This window comes from Rhamphochromis sp. 'chilingali' (genome assembly GCF_963969265.1).
Source record: "Rhamphochromis sp. 'chilingali' genome assembly, chromosome: 6".
Lineage (NCBI taxonomy): Eukaryota > Metazoa > Chordata > Actinopteri > Cichliformes > Cichlidae > Rhamphochromis > Rhamphochromis sp. 'chilingali'.
This window is the reverse complement of record NC_137933.1, coordinates 6,996,948-7,005,366: the sequence shown is the minus strand read 5'-3', so window position 1 is coordinate 7,005,366 and position 8,419 is coordinate 6,996,948. Positions and strand designations below refer to the sequence as shown.

General features: G+C 43.0%; 1 long non-coding RNA gene across 1 annotated transcript; it reads right to left on the bottom strand.

Annotated features, from left to right (window-relative positions):
* Positions 1-5,155: 5,155 nt before the first annotated feature.
* Positions 5,156-7,606, bottom strand: LOC308398970. Its single transcript, XR_013972049.1, has 4 exons — positions 7,542-7,606; positions 7,383-7,443; positions 7,100-7,266; positions 5,156-6,188 (listed from the first exon to the last, which is right to left on the bottom strand). It is a non-coding gene; the product is annotated as an uncharacterized lncRNA (long non-coding RNA).
* Positions 7,607-8,419: the final 813 nt, after the last annotated feature.

Genomic DNA, 8,419 nt, shown 5'->3' with positions numbered 1-8,419 from the left:
GTTGTCTAATGTACTAGAATAGAATAGAATAGAATAGAATTCAACTTTATTGTCATTGCACATGCACAGGTACAGGGCAACGAAATGCAGTTTGCATCCATCCAGAAGTGCTTTAGTGATATAGATATATTACAATAAATATAGATATGTAAATATATTACAGAAATGGGTCTATTATGGAATGTTATAATGTACATGGTATGAAGTATGTTGTGAATATTCTATAACTATAGGTATGTACAGGCTGTAGTGAGTACAAGCTATGTACAGGCTATGAACAGGATATAAATATGAAAAACTATACAGAATATGAAATAAATAACTTTACAGGAATCTGAGATATACAGCTATACAGAAATGGGAACTGTGCAAGTTGTAAACAGTTGTAGGGTTAAAAATTATCGTATGTACAGAATGATTATTACAGAGCTATACAGTAGTGCAGTTAAGATAAGATAAGTGAGATACGTGGATAATTCCTACAGAGGCTATATAAAGTGCTGGTGGTTGTGAGTGGTGGTTCAGTCCATGTTATTATTGTGTGTTTGAGGGTACAGTTGTCCATTGTGGGTGTGTGTATGTTCAGTCCATGTTTTAACGTGGGCCAGATGTCAGGAGGCAGAGTTCAGGAGTCTGACAGCTGTGGGGAAGAAGCTGTTCCGGTACCTGGTGGTCTTAGTCCGGAGGCTCCTGTAGCGCCTCCCAGAGGGCCGGAGGGTGAAGAGTCCATGTGATGGGTGACTGGGGTCTCTGATGATTTTCCCAGCCCTTTTCAGACACCGCTTCCTGTAGATGTCTTTTATGGCAGGAAGTGGTGCTCCGGCAATGCGCTGGGCAGTTTTCACAACCCTCTGCAACGCCTTCCGGTCCGAGGCAGAGCAGTTCCCGTACCAGACTGTTATACAGTTGGTCAGGATGCTCTCGATGGTGCAGCGATAGAAGTTCACCAGGATGTCTGAGGACAGGTGGTTCTTCCTCAGAGTCCTCAAGAAGAAGAGGCGCTAGTGAGCCTTCTTGACCAGCTTGGAGCAGTTGGTCGTCCAGGTGAGATCCTCGGAGATGTGGACTCCCAGGAACTTGAAGCTGCTCACACGCTCCACAGCCGTCCCCTTAATGTGGATGGGTGGATGTGGGTCAGCATTCCTCCTGTAGTCCACGATGAGCTCCTTGGTCTTCTCGGTGTTAAGCAGCAGGTTGTTTCTGTCGCACCACTCAGCCAGACGATCCACCTCCTCCCTGTAGGCGGCCTCATCATTGTCACTGATGAGGCCAATCACCGTGGTGTCATCTGCAAACTTAATGATGGTGTTGGAACCATCAGCAGGTCTGCAGTTGTGGGTGAAGAGGGAGTAGAGGAAAGGGCTCATCACACAGCCTTGTGGTACACCGGTGTTCATTGTGATGGTAGATGAGCAGTGGTTATCCAGCCGGACATGTTGGGGGCGGTTGGTCAGGAAGTCCAGTAACCAATTGCAGATGGGGGAACTGATGCCCAGGTCTGTCAGTTTCCTGATGAGTTGTGAGGGGTGGACTACAGTACTAAAGTACTACACACTTTGTTTATGAATTTGGTAAACTGTTGCCTTTGTACCTGTGCTTCTTGGTGGTATTGATTGAGTCTAGCTTCAATCAAACATAATTTATCAGCTATTGAAGCTATATGACTCTGTTCAGCAGGCTGAGAGTCTGGAAGCTTCATGTAAGCATCATACGCCGCTGATATTTGAGAGTCTGTTATGCCGTCTTCTTCAAAATCTATGTGTGAATCAATGCTATTTCTGGCACATTCTGGGGTGGTGGGTATATGAACTAGATCAAAATCTGATATACTGTACTCAAAAACATCAGAGAAATCACTAGTGTTAAGGAAAATGTTCTAAAACACTTCTTCAGTAAAGACTCAGAGAAGAGAAACACACAGAACTTCTTGCTAGCAAGGGCAGCCTCCAGACTGAGACTCGCGCTGAAAAACTGCCCCGGTCTTTATTTTATACTTCAGTGTGTGTGTGTGTGTGTGTGTGTGTGTCCTGCTGATCAAAGGGTCATATAACATGAAAGCACAAAAGGTACATCCTTGGTCACAAAGAGGGTAGTCTCCCCCACCCTAGATGGTTCACCCTAGATAACACGGTGAGGAAGTCCAGCAGTTAAAGCACTTAGACTAGAACGTAGCTACGTTAATCCTACCATAAAACAATAAAACAAGGTACGAACTCTTATGCTCCCAGGACGTGGTGGTGCATTCCTGGAGTGCACACCAAGCCTGCAGCCTGTTAGAGATCACACATCCTGTCACTACACAATTAATTATATGCCTCTAAGCATACATGGTTAAATATTTCCTAATACAAATAACTACATGCAGTATTCTACCATATGCAAACTTATATCATTAAAAGATTATATTGACTACTAAATACAATTTTCCATTAACATTCCCTCCTGTTGTCAGTAAAACTTAAAGTGAGATACCAGTTTGTAACATCTTGTTGTACATTTTCTGTCACATCGTCATCAATCACACAAAGTCTTCATGTTCCAACAGGTCGGGGTCATTATCATCATCACTTGTCATGGCTATGTATGCAGCAACAGTAGAAAATATTATGTAGTTAATCATGAGTTTTAGACATGGCAATATACACGTTACAAAGACACAAAATAAAAGTAAAAATATCCCAACTCCGATGAGTAATCCTTTTAGCACCTGTAACCAGGAGCCAGTGTATAGCCAAGAAAACCAGTCACTTGTATCACTTACATAGTCCTGATTTTGGGCCTGCTGGATCTGTCTCAAAACACTCAGGGCGTCAGTCACGTTTAATGAGTGTACATCGTCCAGTATGTAAGTGCAGCATGTGTTGTTGAAGAGGACACAAAGTCCCCTTTCTCTGCTAGTATCATAGAGTAGTTCTTCCCTGAGAGTTGGTCCAGGAACATATATAGTGTGGGGTATGTTGCCGTGCTGGGTAGATGGGAACAGACATAATAGTCTGTATTTGCGATTCTGCTTTTGTTCTGTCATGAATATAACGGTACCAGGCATTGTTCATCCACGGATGGATGTGGTCTTGCGACACAAACAACCTGCTGCTTAACACCGAGAAGACCAAGGAGCTCATCGTGGACTACAGGAGGAATGCTGACCCACATCCACCCATCCACATTAAGGGGACGGCTGTGGAGCGTGTGAGCAGCTTCAAGTTCCTGGGAGTCCACATCTCCGAGGATCTCACCTGGACGACCAACTGCTCCAAGCTGGTCAAGAAGGCTCACCAGCGCCTCTTCTTCTTGAGGACTCTGAGGAAGAACCACCTGTCCTCAGACATCCTGGTGAACTTCTATCGCTGCACCATCGAGAGCATCCTGACCAACTGTATAACAGTCTGGTACGGGAACTGCTCTGCCTCGGACCGGAAGGCGTTGCAGAGGGTCGTGAAAACTGCCCAGCGCATCGCCGGAGCACCACTTCCTGCCATAAAAGACATCTACAGGAAGCGGTGTCTGAAAAGGGCTGGGAAAATCATCAGAGACCCCAGTCACCCATCACATGGACTCTTCACCCTCCGGCCCTCTGGGAGGCGCTACAGGAGCCTCCGGACTAAGACCACCAGGTACCGGAACAGCTTCTTCCCCACAGCTGTCAGACTCCTGAACTCTGCCTCCTGACATCTGACCCACGTTAAAACATGGACTGAACATACACACACACACACAATGGACAACTGTACCCTCAAACACACAATAATAACATGGAGTGAACCACCACTCACAACCACTAGCACTTTATATAGCCTCTGTAGAAATTATCCACACCCTCACTTACCTTAACTGCACTACTGTATAGCCCTGTGTAAACAATCATTCTGTACATACGATAATTTTTAACCCTACAACTGTTTACAACTTGCATAGTTCCCATTTCTGTATAGCTGTATATCTCAGATTCCTGTAAAGTTATTTATTTCATATTCTGTATAGTTTTTCATATTTATATCCTGTCCATAGCCTGTACATAGCTTGTACTCACTACAGCCTGTACATACTTATAGTTATAGAATATTCACAACATACTTCATACCGTGTACATTATAACATAATAGACCCATTTCTGTAATATACTTACATATCTATATTATTGCTAATATATATTGTAATATATCTATATCACTAAGCCCTTCTGGATGGATGCAAACTGCATTTCGTTGCCCTGTACCTGTGCATGTGCAATGACAATAAAGTTGAATTCTATTCTATTCTATTCTATTCTATGTCTCTTAAGTGAGAGTTGTCGTGTGTCCATCTTTTCTGCCTTTTTCCTGGTTCAGCTGTTGTTTGCGTCAGCTGGGGTCCTGTATGGGTGAGCGTCGTAGTCAAGGTAACCAAGAGGGTCCACCTTCCCATGGTTGCACACGGGTCCGTCACGCCTCGCACTTGGTTGCCCTAGAGTTGATCAGAGGCTGGAGGTTGAAGTGCGAGCTTACCCTATGGGGGCTCAATCAGCACTCCCCCCTCACCACTGAAACAACCAAGTGTGAGATTTCTCTATTGTGCTGTCTTGGGGGTGCTGGGGTTTCCTGGGACCTCAACCTTTTTGCAGTGGCTCTGATGTATCCAGGAGGGTCTCTCCGCTATTTTGCAGGCAGTTGAAATGGTCAGAAGCAATTGAATTGGCCTCTATCAACCCCCATCACCTCACTTCAGGCCTTCATCCTGCGGTAGGAATACTTATGACTCTTCTACTGTCCATCCTCTGCAGGATGGACAGGACAGATTATTTCATCTACAAAGTAAATTCTCTCTTTTTCACTCCTTTTTTTTTTTTTTTTTTTTTTAAATAGCTGGTGACCTGCAGAATCACCGCTCTCACAATTAGATGCAATTACTTTTACACAGCGCACAAAAACACTGTGACGTCAGACACATTCACACACACTTTTTCATCTGCATATTTAAATCACATGGCTGATGATATGTGCCATGGTGATCCATAAATATGATCACCAGTTTATTTTAACTATTTTTCCACCCAACAAAACAAATAAACAAAAACATAATGCTGATGCTATGAACACTCTACACATGAGTCAAGATGCAGAAAAACTGCTCACGGAAACGCTGCACACTCTAGTTATCACAGTTCTGTTTCCCTCTCTTTGAGGAGTTCTCAGACAGCTCTCGATCTGATGATGTGTAGCTTGCTCATCAGCTCAGAAGAGACCGCAACGCAACTTCACAGTGGTCGCGTGCGTGGCAATGTCTTGCACTTTCATATTCAATTCAGCTTCTCCATCATGTACCTTTAGATGTTTCATACAGGGTTCAACATATTAGTTGTTTTCACAGGTGTGCTCTATATCTCGACCATGGCTCATAATAAGACGACAGTCTTTCAAACAGGTCAAATGCCTCTATGCACATCATTAGTTTAAATATTTGCCTATTTTACTTCATCTCATATGTCATTATACTGAATTTGAGCAACCCTAAGCTTAATGCAGATTTCTATTAACAACTGGTTAAATTAATGGTCTGGAGCACTGGCTGTTGTTGATCAGGGCAATCTAAAGAATCTGCGTTTTTTGTTTTGTTTTTTGTTTTTTTTTTGCTTTTTGTGGATTTCTCCACCTATTTGCACTTATTTTACCTGCTCCGGTTTGTTGTTTTCTAACCATTCCTCATCAGCTGTTAATTTTTCTTGTTTATCCCCCATTTTCAAAGATTTTGCTGGGCCGTCGCTGGCACGCTTGACTTCAGAGTGATTTACTGATACGGCCTTCGACTTCACCCTAACGGTGAAGCGGTATCAGTTTTATGAGATGAAACTCAACCGTTCTCCTTTGTCACCAGTACGTGAGCCTCAGCAAAGAAAACAAAAATGGAAGTAGTTCAGCAGCGTATTGTGCTGTAAAATCAACTTACTTCCAGACACATACACACACATAGACATTTGCGCGCTAATTTGTCACAAGATAATTTCAGCTACCTCTAAAACTTAAGTCTAATTCAGCTCTTTTTGGCGAACCCAACCTTTTTTAATTTGTCACGAGATAATTAAATAATGTGGACCAGATTATAACACCGGCCCAGACCCGAATTTAACGTCCTGGGGCTCTCTCCTCGTCCAAGAGGGCTGTGCACAGGCTTCGGTGCTGGCTCCCCACGGTGTCAGGAATCAGTGCTGGATCCTGGAACAGAGTCACAGATAACAGTTCTGATATTTTCTGCACCGGCTACGAAGGACCAAATAATGTTAAGGAAAATGTTCTAAAACACTTCTTCAGTAAAGACTCAGAGAAGAGAAACACACAGAACTTCTTGCTAGCAAGGGCAGCCTCCAGACTGAGACTCGCGCTGAAAAACTGCCCCGGTCTTTATTTTATACTTCAGTGTGTGTGTGTGTGTGTGTGTGTGTGTGTGTGTGTGTGTGTCCTGCTGATCAAAGGGTCATATAACATGAAAGCACAAAAGGTACATCCTTGGTCACAAAGAGGGTAGTCTCCCCCACCCTAGATGGTTCACCCTAGATAACACGGTGAGGAAGTCCAGCAGTTAAAGCACTTAGACTAGAACAGACGTAGCTATGTTAATCCTACCATAAAACAATAAAACAAGGTACGAACTCTTATGCTCCCAGGACGTGGGGGTGCATTCCTGGAGTGCACACCAAGCCTGCAGCCTGTTAGAGATCACACATCCTGTCACTACACAATTAATTATATGCCTCTAAGCATCCATCCATCCATCCATCCATTCGCTTCCGCTTATCCTTTTCAGGGTCGCGGGGGGCGCTGGAGCCTATCCCAGCTGTCATAGGGCGAGAGGCAGGGTACACCCTGGACAGGTCGCCAGTCTGTCGCAGGGCCAACACACAGGGACAGACAACCATTCGCACTCACATTCACTCGCACATTCACACCTAATGGCAATTTGGATTTTCCAATTAACCTATCCCCACAAGCCTCTAAGCATACATGGTTAAATATTTCCTAATACAAATAACTACATGCAGTATTCTACCATATGCAAACTTATATCACTAAAAGATTATACTGACTACTAAATACAATTTTCCATTGACAACTAGGTAGCCACTCACTCGGGGGTGTTGCAGGTTCGCTGATGAAGATCGGTTCTGACTCTCCACTGTTGCACAAAGCTCCAGGTTTTTGTTGTTCTGGGAGGTCGATACTGCTTAAACATTCCAAAAACGTCTGGAATCGTACGGTGTCCTGATCATTATGAGGAGGGGTGCTGTTCTGCAGTCTGTGAAGATAGATAGACATGTGTTAAAACATTTTATACATGTACCCATTTCAAACTGAATAAGCGTGTCTCCCTCTCTATCTCCTTTTATCTAATTTATATATGCCTATGCTTACCTTATAGTGTGCGTTATTCGGGATGGTCCTGTTTCTCCACACACGGTTCTCTGGCGTGGCTCTGTATGTTTAAAACGGTCAGTTTAGAACATTTGTAATTGTTTAAACCCCTTTTTAAAAAAAGAAAATACACAACTATACATCCCATTGTATACACACCTGATGTAGGGTTGGGCTCTGTGGTCGCGGTGTCTGAATGTTTTCCTACTTAGTTTGTTAACCCTGGAACAAATCAAAGAAAAACGTTATTACATACTTTAAAACAATTGCAAGTTTAAAACATACATACGTTTAAAAATCCAGTAATGCTGTACACACCTTGTGCCTGTTAGAGAACTAGTTCCAGCTGTAAAAGCGCCCGTTTCTAAAGAAAAGGGTCCTTGGCTGTTCTCTCGAACTCCTAAAAATTAGCTTTTGTTTTAGGAAAAAAGATAGTTTGAATATCCTATAATATGTTAACATAACACTTTTAAAAATACAATAATAGGTTTTGTTTTTACTTACCGTTTACGATGTCCATGTTATAAAGAACAATGTTAGTGTTGATGATCGCAAAGAAAATGGTGTGCTCCGCAGCGAATCTTGACGCGAAATGGCAAGGGTCTTACGCTCTCAGGAACGTTTCATATAGGACCGGGTGTTTCCAAAAAGAAAGGTATGTCTCCAACCAATTTAAACGAGACCCTTCAGGGCTTTTGTCTTCTCAAGGAATTACAAAGGAGCCGATACTTCAGACAATAGGCGGGGTCGCCACCCGACTGGTACACCTGCCCCATTTACCTTGTTTTTTTTTTTTTTGTTTTTTTTTTGTTTGTTTTTTTGTGTCCCGTTTGGATCTTTAGCCATCAGAATTGCTGTCTTAACGCCAAGAAAGATGCCAAGCGGATTTATTTTATCAAGTGGATCATCATGGCCTTGCCATATTGGTCCATTTGATTGACCTTTATTATAATTATGAATTTATTTTATTTTCAGCTGCTACAAACGGGACAGGACAAGGAGAAAGAATGAAAGAAAGAGAGGGAGAGAAAGAAAAC